We start from the raw sequence: 13,625 nt of genomic DNA on the forward strand, positions 1-13,625 counted from the left end.
AATGCAATCAGATTGGCAGCATATTTCCCCACAAAATGCAATCAGACTGCCAGCAGATTTCCCCACAAAATGCAATCAGACTGTCAGCAGATTTCCCCACAAAATGCAATCAGATTATCACCATACTTCCCCACAAAATGCAATCAGATTGTCAGTAGATTTTCCCACAAAATGCAATCAGACTGTCAGCAGATTTCCCCACAAAATGCAAGCAGATTGTCAGCAGATTTCCCCACAAAATGCAATCAGATTGTCAGCAGATTCCCCACAAAATGCAATCAGATTGGCAGCCGATTTTCCCCATAAAATGCAATCAGATTGGCAGCATATTTCCCCACAAAATGCAATCAGACTGTCAGCAGATTTCCCCACAAAATGCAATCAGACTGCCAGCAGATTTCCCCACAAAATGCAATCAGATTGTCAGCAGATTTCTTCACAAAATGCAATAAGATTAGCAGCAGATCTCCCCACAAAAGCAATCAGATTGTGAGCAGATTCCCCACAAAATGCAATCAGATTGGCAGCCGATTTTCCCCATAAAATGCAATCAGATTGGAAGCATATTTCCCCACAAAATGCAATCAGATTGGCAGCAGATTTCCCCACAAAATGCAATCAGTTTGGCAGCAGATTCTCCCCAAAAAAGAGAGGGCCTGGCGGGCAGTTCTATAGGTGTTCCCAGTTTAGGTAGGCAGGTCTATAAGTGTCCCCAGTATAGGTAGGCAGGTCCATAGGTGTCCCCAGTTTAGGTAGCCAGGTCTATAGGTGTCCCCAGTTTAGGTAGGCAGGTCTATAAGTGTCCCCAGTTAGGTAGGCAGGTCTAAGTGCCCCCAGCCTGTAGGGGGGGCAGTGGGCACAGAGCGGTGGGGAGGGGGGAAGCCTCCCCCTTCCCTCACCTGGAGCCCCCCCAGTTTAGGTAGGCAGGTCTATACGTGTCCTTAGTTAGGTAGGCAGGTCTAAGTACCCCCAAGCCTAAAAGAGGGGGCAGTGGGGACAGAGCGGCGGGGAGGGGGGGAAGTCTCCTCCCCTCACCTGGAGCCCCCCCCCCCCTTCCGTGCTCCCCCCTTCAAATTTGCACCAGCAGTGGCAGTGAGTAGGAATCACTTACTAAGAGTCAGATAGCTCTGCGTGCCGCTGCTGGTCTGGTCTCCTGCACTGCACTGTCCAATCATGCTCTCACAGGAAGTACTGTGAGAGCGTGATTGGACAGTGTCAGTGCAGAAGACCAGACCAGCGGCACGCAGAGCTATCGATCTGACTCTCGGTAAGCTATTCCCCGCTGCTGCCGCTGGCTGGCTGGCTGTAATTATGGAGGGGAGAGCGCAGAAGGGGGGCCCTAGGTGAGGGAGGGGGGCCCTCTCACCGCCGCTCTGTCCCCACTGCCCCTCTTCCTGTGCTGTGCCCCTCTTCTTCTCAGCACTGGGGCCCCCAGGGCCCGGGGCAAGAGGCCTGCCGGGCAGAAACCCGAGCTCCCGCCGGGCCTGTCCGAGCCTGTGGGTGGGTATTGCTGCCGCAAAACATCCATTACAAATGTATATACTGGTCTAGTAGCTGTTCCCCTTCAATATAGGCCTGTGTTAACATAACCTTCACTGAAAGTGAATGAAGGCTCCACTGACCAACTGACAGATCAGAAGATGCAAACAGTTACATAGGCTATGATTGGATTAGAGGATTGTGGTTGCCAGTAAAATTTTAAAGGGAACCTGAAGCAATAGGTATGTGGAGACTGCTATATTTATTTCCATTTAAACAATACCAGTTGCCTCGAAGAACTACTGATCTATTTGGCTGCTGTAGTGTCTGAATCACACACCTGCAGTTGAGAGCCCTCTGCACTTGGGCAGTAAGCAAAAATTAGTAACACGCATGCGCAGAATGCTCACGGCTGTGGGAGCGTAAGCCGCCCTGCTTATGGAGGGGACAGTGGAGGAATGGCAGAGTTAGAGATTACAGCGTGGGACTAGGAGGACTTCAGGGGGTTGGAAGAAGCCCCAGGTAAGTAAATGGGCAATTCTTGTCTTCACTTAAGGTTTAAAGGACACCTGAAATGAGAGGGATATGAAAGCTACCATATTTGTTTCCTTTTAAACAATACTAGTTGCTTGGCACCCTGATGATCTTTGAGGCATCAGTAGTGTCTGAATAATGCACCTGAAACAAACATGCAGCTGATCTTGTCAGATTATTGTCAGAAACATCGAATCTGCTTGTTTAGGGTCTACAGATAAAATTATTAGAGGAAGAGGATCTGCAGGATAGCCAGGCAACTGGTATTGTTCAAAAAGAAATAAATATGGCAGCCTCCAAATCCCTCTGACTTTAGATTCCCTTTAGCAGTTTTTTAACACAGCAGCTCCCAGCCTCCCACCCCAAACTTACACTCCATCTTTGGAGTTATGTAAAACTATGAATGTACACTTTCAGTTTAGATCCACATCAAGAGTTAAGAGCATAAAACACTCAGTACAGATAATTGCCAATGCACAGGCTGATGACTGGGAAGATATGGATAAATCAGTTTTAGGCCAATCAATGAAGAGATGCGCTGGTATCCTATTGGAATGTACAAAGCAGTATAGAAAATGTTATTGACTCTTTTAATTGATAACTTTGTTACTGCGCATCTCTACCCACCTTTTTTTCAATTTAGAAATGTCAAATGACTTGCTTAAACTTGGAATAAATCTGGTTTATCGGTATTCAAAATGAGACTGGTGTGACTAGCATTTCAGCACACATTGTGCTAGATAATTGTAAATAGTAAATATCCATTTCAGAAGTGCAGTGTTTATTCATGTCTGTTTCGTTCTTAATTGATCTCTGTTGTTTAGACGTAATAATTTGTCTTATTTATGGAAAGATGAGGTGCTATCCTTTGTGAAAAAGCAATATAGTAACTGTGCTGCTGGATTTTTTAAAGGAAACAAATTACATGCAATCTAAAGAAAACAGTACAAAAAAAGTACATGGCCAATTTCATTTTAAAGCCAATCCTAACCTAATACTAGGCAAATTCCATCATAATTCCGGTTGGATTGTGAATACAAACAGTGAATAAAAGCATAGTGGTGGACAGAATATATTTTTCCTGAGCCAAATGAGCTTTCTAGTTCCGCTGCAGTACGGTGTAACTGAATTCATCTAGGAGGTCAATCAGGTGTGAATATGTGACACAATGTAGAAGAACCATAGATGTTAGGCTACATTGCCCAGAATGGCTGCATTACTGCAGAAATCACGTATCAACATCATGAGGTGGGACTTGCAGTCACAGGAAGTAGATACGGAGCAACTGTTAGATCTAAAGGTGCACACAGACATCCAATTTTGATTGGGCCATGATTGGCCAGTTTTACCACCTCTATAAAGTATAGGAAGGTAGAAACAGGGGAAGTCTAAAGCCTGGTACACACTTTCAATTGTTATTGGCCAATCACTGACCAATTTAACCACCTCCATGTAGTATGAATGTTAACAGATATTGAATGCTATGAGCAGATTTAGTACAGTAGGTAAACCCTCATACTACATGGAGGTGGTAACATTGGTCAGTGACTGGCCAATCATAATTGTTTTTTTTTATTTTAAAGTTCACACCCAAGCTAAATATGTGTACTTAACATCAATTATGCAACAATGAGCATTTGTATCATTCAATTATTATTTTGATCAGACTTCACAGTACTAGAGATGAGGTTCTGGTATCTGCTTAAAGAACAAGTGTCACTCATGCTAACCTAGAAATAAAAAACAAATATATAAGTAGATAAATACTAGTTCTACTTACATAACAGATGTATTGCACTTTCCACGTTAGGATTCCTGTGAATTTTGTAAAGGAAAAGCAGAGAATCCTATTCTAGGCAGTTTCCATCTTTGACCTCCTGAGTCCTGACATCATTTCCTCCCTCACTCTTTTTTTGCTAATTGCTAATTGTGTTTTTGTTACCTGCCCTCCTACCAGAGTCTTCAGACACTCCCACTGAGGTTTATACTAGGAAGTGCACTGTCTTATATCATTAGAAGGAGAGGAAAATAAAAGGAAGAGGAGGAATATATTAAAGATAAAAAAGACCTCCCAGCATGCAACTGTTTGGCAATGGCAAACAAAGGGCCAGTGCTCCTAAAGAATCTGATAACTCCAAACCATAACAGCAGAAAAAGTTTTGAACGTTTTGAAGTTTGATTTTCAAGGCGACAATCCCGCTTTAAAGTACATTTATGTACGCAGCTGGTAAGTGGGGTGCAGGGTGAGCCGAATGACAGCTCGCCCTGCTGTCACTCAAATTCCCGGGAGAGTTAAATACTATTCCCCCTCGAAATCTTGGCGGGAGAAGTAATTTGGGGTCCAGCAATCCAGCTGGAACCCCAAATTGCCTGTGTGCAGGCCTCGCACTATAGCATTGCTGCTGTAGCCGTGCCTAACTCAGGCACTACGCAGCCAAAACCACCTGCTTCATCTGCTCACGTGGCCATGCGAATTTGTGAACTGCTGATGGCTGCTTTTGAAAATCACTGTTTAATCAGTTTTGGTTTAGTTGGACTTTAATGTCCTCCTGAACTAAGCTTTTGCTCACCTCAGTCTTTCTCTGCTATGGTCACCTTGATGGGCAGTGCTGCAGAATCTGTTGACTCTCTGTCATGCACCATCTTACTTTTTGGAACTTCTGGAAGTAACATTTAAGTGGTTTGTTTACTGAACATTTATTGGTTCAAAATAATGTGCCTGACACAAGGGGGCTTTGGAAGCAATGGTTACTTACTTGCTCAGATTCATATTTCTTCTGGAGTTCAGCACTCATTGTGATTGCTGCAAAAGCTGGAGTCTGTTCAGGGAGTGTGTACTCCCCAGACCCTAGATGGCACTGCTGTTTGCCAACTGAGTGCTAAAGGTGCCCACACACATGGCAATTTTTAAGCTACTTGAGGCCCCTTTTACATTTCCCTTGCAAGTATGTGTTGTGTTACCCTATTTTACCACAGGGTAACGCAACGACAATGCAAGGCAATGTGGCCTAGCACACTTACGTGTTGTGCTAGAAGTGCCCTACTGGCTCCCGAGCTGTCACAAATTCAACACCACTCTGCTGCTGGGTTATATGAATTACATTTTGTGTGTTTCAGTGTGATGCAATGGGGGCAGAGCATAGCAGCGCAAACGCAATGGCCATGTGTAAAACCAACTTTAAAGATGACCTAAAGTAAAAAAAAAAATGAGATAAACTCACCTGGGGATTCCCTCAGCCCCCTGCAGCAGATCGGTGCCCTCGCAGCTCCGGTCCGATGCCTCTGGACCCGCCGGCGAACACTTCCGGTTTGGCCGTCACCGGCCGACAGGCATGGGAACGCGAGTGATTGTTCGCGTTCCCAGCCTGTATATCGCCCCCTATGCTGCTATTGCGGCCAGGAGGACACAATAGCAGCATAGGGGGCGATGTACAGGCTGGGAACGCGAACAATCACTCGCGTTCCCATGCCTGTCGGCCGGTGACGGCGAAACCGGAAGTCGTCGCGGCGGGTCCAGAGGCATCGGACCGGAGCTGCGAGGGCACCGATCGGCTGCAGGGGGCTGAGGGAAGCCCCAGGTGAATTCATCTCATTTTTTTTTTTGCCTTTAGGTTCACTTTAAGCTTTCACTTTATAATATAAACGCCAATGGAAAACTATTGCATTGTCATTAACTGAAACAACATCAAAAGTGGAAATTTTGATAAAAACTGGAAAACCCTCTCTATGTCTTCAAATCATTTTTTTCAGCAACAAATCAAAATAAAAGCACATAGAAAATCAAAATTGAAATCATAATTTGTGTTTTGTTGATTTCATTAAATGATGGAATGAACTAGGAAACTGATGGTGTAACAATAGAGGATTCAGAAGTTGTGACTTCACCAGGGAGTACATATGATTAGGCCATATAGTAATATGGGTGCAGGGAGAAGCCAGAAGATGGCTCTCCCTGTGCTAGCTAATTTTGGGGTATATAACAAACATCTTTCCCCTTTTATCTATCTTTTACCCTTGGCCATGTAATTTGTGGTCTGACTTTTGTCAGTGCATGAACTACAGTGATTTATCATTATTCAGGCTGTGCCACTATACCCGTAATTAACATTACAGCCTATAGCAGCACCCAAATCTAGCGAGCACCAAAATGATCTTTCTCATTCACCGGATCTTAGAGGCCCAAACTGGGCCCTCTAACTGTTGTATTAACTCTTCATTAGAGCTATGATGGTAATGGTCACCTCTATACGCCCTTTGAATATTGTAATCATTGAATGGTTCCCCTCCCTTGCTCAAACCTTTCTGAGACTGAAACTTCCCTCGGCAGATTTTGGTGTTCAGCATCTATATTGTTATAGCGCGCTTGAGGAGGCTCAATGTAATATTTGCACTATTATCCACATCATTGAGACTGAACGTTCAGCTTGCCATCCTGTGGGCACCGTAACACGGAAACAGTAATAAAGGGCGCAGGAGGCTAGTGGACAAATCGGGCGCCGCCATTCACTCCCATAATAAATATCGTTTACTGGGCGCCGAACGGGAAAAAAGGGCGCCTGAAGATTTTTAATGTTTTATAACTGCTTGTGATGATTTACGTTTCCTATTTCAATAAAACATTATTTTAAATGTTATCCCTTACTGTTTGTAAAACATGATTATTCACAAAATAAAGCGATCAGTACGTAACGTAAATTGTAATATATTTTATCCCTTACTGTTTCTAAAACATTATTCTACACACAATACAGTGATCACTAAGGAGGGTCTTAGGTTTAGGCACCATCAGGGGGGTCTTAGGTTTAGGCACCATCAGGGGAGTCTTAGGTTTAGGCACCACCAGGGGGGTCTTAGGTTTAGGCACCACCAGGGGGGTCTTAGGTTTAGGCACCACCAGGGGGGTCTTAGGTTTAGGCACCAATACGGGGGTCTAGGGGTTAGGGGTAGGTACAGGGAGGGTTACTTACTAATTTTTTTTAAAACGTTATTATACATTTCACTTTTTAAACGGAAGATTAACGTTTTCACAATTGCCGATTTCATGCACATTATTTAATGATGTATAACGTTATAAAAATGAATATTTAAACGAAATATAGTACATTATATTTTTAAACGTTATCCATGTTTATCGTTTTAAACCCCGCGCCCTTTTTTCCCAGCGCCCCTTTTTAACGTACGCCCGTAACACAGTCCTTGTGCTGGTAAGAGACTTCTGCTCTTATGAACTTTGACTTAGTTGAAAAGTTATGTTCTTTGTGTCAATACCATCTTTGGAGGTGGGGAGGGTATGGATCAGTGTGCCACAACAATGAACTTTAGTGAAGCAAATTCTGCCCTTTTCACAACAAAACAACAATCCATTATTTAACCACAGTGGTGATAATTATTAGGACGCCTGTGATTTAAATCTACGGCCTGTTTGGAGGCTGTTATTCCTGCCAGGGCAAAGATTTCACTCATCGCTGCCATGCGCTCTTGCCGCTCCCACCGATCACGTCGCTCTCTCCCCACCACAGCTTTCTTGCCCTGCTGTCAGTCAGTATAACAGCAGAGCTCCATGAGCCAGTCAGGAGCCGATTTCATTGGCTCCTGACCCTGTTATCAATGTGAGCCAATCACATTGGCTCACATTGATCTCAAGGTCAGGAGCCAATGAAATCGGCTCCTGACTGGCTCACTGAGCTATGCCATCATAGAGATGACAGAGCATGTGGGCCGAGGTGACAGGTGTGAAGCATGAATGGCGATAGGAGCATTTCGCTTGTATGTGCCAGTTTCTGGTCCTTCTGGTCCAGTCCTTTTATATTGTCTTTTCTGACCAAAAAAAAAAAAAAAAAAGCAGCTGAAATAAGACAGTTGCGTTGGTTACTGCTCCATCTGTTACTGTTCCGTCTGTAAAACAAAGGTATTTAAAGGACATCCATATAGCAGACTTATACTGAAATAAAATGTTTTTATCAGTGACAAATTCAGCCTAAATGTTAAAATATTCAGCTCTGCTGTTGCTCTTTAGCCATTTCTTTGTTTAAAGTTCACTGAAAATCGAAATGTTCTGAACTCGTCAGCATAGTGCCAATCACGAGCGACAAGCGGTTATGATTGAAGGAAGCATCCTTATCAGCCTTGCGTGCCAATCTATAGCTAGAAGACTTGGCTCAGTATTAATGCGCTTGCATTTTAAACGAATCGGTCACAGGACTGCTACAAGTGTGGAGAAGAAAACAGATCAGGCTTAAGTTTCTTGAAGGATTGCAGTGGCACGGAACCATATTATGAAAATCCTGCTTTGGGAATGAGAAAAATGACAACAGCGGAAAACGATTTTTCTGCTTGAGTTTTTATTACGATCTTTAGCAATAGATCTTTTGGAAGTGTTCAAGGAAAAAAATCATATGAAAACATTGTGGCCTGATTTCATACACTCAGCCCAATAAATCATTGCTCTTGAAGCAGATGGAACATTAGCTGGGTCACTTTTTTTCAAATTGAGAAATATCGTTCTCAAAAAAAGCCCTAACTTCTTTTTTTGCCAGGCAAAAAATGCTAAAAAAAACACCCATGGCTACATCTTGTTTACATACTATGGCCTGTATCTTTTGTATAGCGTAGTTGTAATGTTCTTTCATGACACCATTCATTTTACTGTTATTTATGTATTAATTTTAGTTTTATTCAGTTTTATCAAAGAAAATACTGACATACAATGAAACATAAGCCAAGTAAGTACACACTTTAGATGCTCTTCATCCAGAATTATTGCTAGTGGTTGTTTTAGATGGAAATCTAAATTGTGTACAGTTATCCCCCAACATTGCTGGCTTCCTCTTCTGCAACCAGGAACAGTATCAAATTGTCTCACCTGATGACTTCAGAAATGGTGGTTTCCCAGGGGATGGATTGAATTTCCAGGAACCAAAAAAAAGCAGAGAGAGACCAGGGCCCATATGCAATAACTTCTTCACCTGAGTTATCTCTTTGGAGATAATTTTTATGTTCTCTTTAAAATAACTTTTTAAGCCTTTTTTTTAGTGATTTCTTTCTTGATGGTGGTTTAAAAGGCATTTTATAACAAGGTATGAAAAATGTACCTAGGAGAAAACTCAGGAGAAAAAGTGAATTGCATATGGGCCCAGGGGTCTAAGTGTAGTATGCCCGTCCACCATGTAATAGTTGTAAAAACCAAACACAAAGGTTGGTAGCAAATACTTGGAACTACGGTTTAAGGCTTATAGGGAGATGCCTTCACCAACTTTGTTTGAAAAGCTGGAACTCTGGAACAATATGGTTGCTCTCTTTCTATTATAGAAAGTTTTTAAGTAAATTAAAACCAACAAAATCTCAACAGTGGTGTAATAGCTATTGTTAATTCTTCGGAGGCACCCAAAAATATAAAACAATAAAAAAACACTTTAAAAAGAGAGAGGTAGTGTTGGGCTTACCTCTCTTATTGACAAAATGTATTATATGTTGGGTAGCTTTATACTGCTTTCTCTGGTCAAATTAACAGTGCCTGATGGTTAGATCTAAAAAGTAGGTACATGCACTTGTACCTGTTGGCCCTAGGCATCAGAAACTGCTGTACTACTGACCTAAGGATCAAACGGGTGGAATGTGTTGTTCCTATTAGTGCTAATAAGCCATATTTTCCAAGATACTTCTTTAGGAGACGTAAACCCACCATTACCTTTCTTTTTAAACTGTTTTAATGGTTTTATATTTTGGGGGGTCTCCAACCTAATACCAATGCCTTGCCATATGTGTCTTTTGGTCTGTTCAAATGAAGTTCCCAAACCTGCCACAGATGCTTACACATCTGATCATTCCCATCCATAGAGCAAAACACACAGCTCAGTCAAGAGCCAAAGACTTGTGTTTGTATAGCCCTTGTTCCTAAACTGGTGCTTGAAATGATCTTTAAAGGGAACCTAAACTGAGAGGGATATGGATGTTTCCTTTTAAATAAAGACTATGGGCTCGATTCAGTAAACGGTGCTGACCCAGTTAGCACGCCTAAAGGCTTTGGGCGTGCTAACTAGGGTGCTAAGTAGTTAGCACATACAAACTACTTAGCACCGTAGTTAGCACATGCAAACTTAGCACCGTAGTTAGCACATGCAAACTGCTTAGCACCGTAGTTAGCACATGCAAACTACTACTTAGCACCATGCTAACTAGGGTGCTATGCTCCATGGTTAGATACCCCTGGTCTTGCTAATTATGATCTTGTAAAAGATAGATTATTTGGAAAATTAAATTCAATCTGAGCTCTATATCTGAGCTCTATATTTTCATGTGACGATCATTATATTATTGTTAACAATACCTCTCATCTTCCACAGTGATAATTGATGCTGAAGCTACTGTTGGAAAAGTTACACTGCTACACTGCATATTCTGTCACATGTTCCTTTTCTTTGTTGAATAAACACTGATTTTTTTTAAAGAAAACTAGGGTGCTAAGTAGTTTACATGTGCTAACTACGGTGCTAAGTAGTTTACATGTGCTAACTACTTAGCACATGCAAAGCATGTTAGCACATGCAAAGTGGCTTTTCACTGGCGTGCTAACACTTAGCACCCTTTTCTGAATCAAGCCCTATAAGTGTTGGGAGAAAGGGCAGTGATTTTAAGTACAGGAAGAATGGGCACCAAGCAGTTGCTTCAACTGTGGCTACACGAAAATGTTAGCATTAGGTAAGGGGAGAGTTAGTGTTGTTAGGCATAGGTAGTGGAGGGTTAATGTGAGAGTAGGTCAAGTGAGGCGATAGTAAAATACCAGTAATGTTACCAATATTCTACTATTGTTTTCTTCTGCCCCCCAAATTAACACGCGCATTTATTGGATGTACGCATCTTGGGTCAGCATCACACTGATTTGCATTGACATCACTACCATACTAAGTGAAAAGTAGACACTTTTGCATACTTAGATGCATAAAAACTTAGATTTTTCATAGAGAAAGGTATAAGGTGCATATTGTAACATTATTATTATTATATTGATTACCCTAGGTTCTCAACGTGTGGTACGCGCACCCCAGGGGGTACTTCTGATGGTTCCAGGGGGTACTCTGGCTTTATATACTTAACCAAGAATAACAAATTTAGTGTTGTAGAAAATGATAAATCCTATTTAAACAACACCAAATTAGTGTTTTAGCTATTTAAAAGCAATAGTAAAGGCTTGGAAATAGTTTAGAACCAATTATCATGTACTAGCTTTAAATATATATTTGTCAAGGGGTACTTGTGATAATGTTTACTATGCTAAGGGGTACTTGGCGAGTACAGGGTTTTAAAAGGGGTACATACCAATAAAATGTTGAGAAACACTAGATTAGACCATGGCAAAGATGGGCAGAAGTAGAAGTTGGTGTAGTGTATACCTTTTTTGGGGTCAAAAGAAGTCTGTAGCCATGGAGATACACCGAAATATAACTTTTATTTTCAACATTATTGACTCCCTCCCCCCACCATTGGGGACATCTCAGGTCAAGAGTGCAGTGCTCTGTATTGCTCAGTCTGCCACACAGCCTCACTCCAACAAGGCTGTACAGGGAGTGGCTATGGGCCAGACTGCCAAGCTTGGGGAGTGCAGGAAGGAACCTGGCAGTTGGCATTCCATGCAGAAGTAAAGACCCTCACAGCAGTTATGTTTTAACCTAAAATACACTTAAAAGAAAACAGATCAATAACTGACTGAAAATCTTGCCTCCATATTTTGGTTTTATTTCTTTTTGTAAAATTATGAACATTGATGTGCCTTTAACACAATTTCTGTGTCTTGTAGTAGACAGATAAGGGCTTGATTTAAAAAATATGGGAAATATTTTGAAAGCAGATTGCTCATTTTCATTTCACTGATCTATGCTGACATTTTTTCTGCTTATTGACAGCTCATGAACATCTCTGCCAGAACACACAAGTTATTTTACTGTATAAAATTGAAATACCTGCCTGAGATCATTGTTCTGGAAGTCAAATGTTGTAATTAGACAGCAAACTATGCCCGATTAACAGCAAACTCATCAGCTACACTACCGGAGTTTATCAAACATTCTAAACTACGTGATAACACATCTGTGTGGTTTGATGAAGGAGTTTCAGGACTTTGTTTGAAACGGATAACAACATTTTCTTCACGAAGCTGCAAATGGAAGGTAATTTATTTCCATATGATCTACATTGATTATTTATATACAAACTTTATGAAATCAATTGTATTCTACTCAGAGCTTCTGCATGCAGCTGCTTAGATGGCTTACTTGTTGTTTTATGTAAGATGTCATATGAATGTATGTAAAGCACACTAGAAAAGAGATTATAGAGTGTTTTATGTTATTCAGTTTTATATAGACTAATCTTGACCTTTTGAAATTGTTACACTCCAGTTTAACTGTGTTCTGTCATTTGCAGCCCTGAATTATTAACCTGTAGCTATGCTTTCCATTGCTGTTTGCGCTTCCACCCGCAAGCAGCAATTTCCACTGCCAGCCACTTGTGCCATAGCTGTCGGGAATGGAGCACAATCAAGACAGGAATCTCGCAAGCTGGAGATTGCATTTGTTGAAAAATCAATGCGCACCAGTGGGAAATGTGATTGGCAAGATGACTGCCTACCTGTTTTTTGAAGTGGACCACAGCTAGTGGAGATGGACCCTTAGGGCTCTTTTACACTGGGGCGGTGTGATACTTTTACCGCACCCCACCCACCACAGGGTGGCATTTTCGCAGAGCCCTGAGGTGCTCAGGCTCTTTGTATGGAGTACTTTTAAAGGCACTTGAATTTGACCTGATGAAGCAGAGTGTATCCGCGAAACGCGTTGTCTGCTGTGCATAATAAAATCACTTAATTTTAATGAGGAATTTGCATTCTTGAAGTTAGATCTTCTTAAGGTAAGATATTCTTACTCCCCCTACCTTCTCTCACTCAACTCCCTGGGTTCCAGCGCTGCAATTTTACCCTCCAGGTGACACTTTTTGAGATCAGTGACAGCAATCTCATCAGAGTGATTCAGAGGCTCCGAGGACAGGAATTAGAACGACCACTGACGTCTGGATCCTCCGGGAGGTGAGTAAAAGCACCCACTGCTTGCAATACTCTGCATAGAGCTACCGGCGGCTAGCTAACTAGCTAGCTTAGCTCAGGATTACCACCAGGGAGGTTAAAAAAGGGAAGCCTCTTCATCCTATTGAGGTTTCCCTCGGTCGGCAGCAGCCCCCAATGCTGAGCGTGGCCCCTCTACACATCGGGGCCACACAGCTCTTCTCCTTGCTGTGCAGTTGTGTTGCAGAGGTGGCACATCTTACCCAAGGTGTGGCTGCTATGACCTGTATATGCTGAGCCCAAGCATCAGATCATTCAACGAAAAGGCAAAAAGTCCAGGTCTGCACACCATTTCAAAATGCAAGTTGTCTCAACTTATTGCTTCATGAGCACGTGAGAAAATGACAATTGTTTCGGGGCCACAGTAGGTCCCCTTCTTCAGATAGTGCAAACAAACAATTTGCACTATCTGAAGAAGGGGACCCGCCGTGGCCTCAAAACAATTGTCATTTTCTCACGTGCTTATGAAGCAGTGAATTGAGACAACTTGCATTTTGAAATG

The 13,625-nt window shown here is 42.1% G+C and overlaps 1 long non-coding RNA gene across 1 annotated transcript in view; it reads left to right on the forward strand.

The window, feature by feature from the left end:
- The window catches only part of LOC137525694 (uncharacterized), a 31,980-nt gene extending 19,105 nt beyond the window's left edge, over positions 1 to 12,875 (forward strand). Inside the window, exons 2-3 of the long non-coding RNA XR_011022976.1 lie at positions 11,913 to 12,176; positions 12,433 to 12,875. This is a non-coding gene — a long non-coding RNA (uncharacterized lncRNA). The remainder of the gene's footprint in view (positions 1 to 11,912; positions 12,177 to 12,432) is intronic.
- Positions 12,876 to 13,625: the final 750 nt, after the last annotated feature.

This window comes from Hyperolius riggenbachi, chromosome 7, assembly GCF_040937935.1.
Source record: "Hyperolius riggenbachi isolate aHypRig1 chromosome 7, aHypRig1.pri, whole genome shotgun sequence".
Taxonomy (NCBI): domain Eukaryota; kingdom Metazoa; phylum Chordata; class Amphibia; order Anura; family Hyperoliidae; genus Hyperolius; species Hyperolius riggenbachi.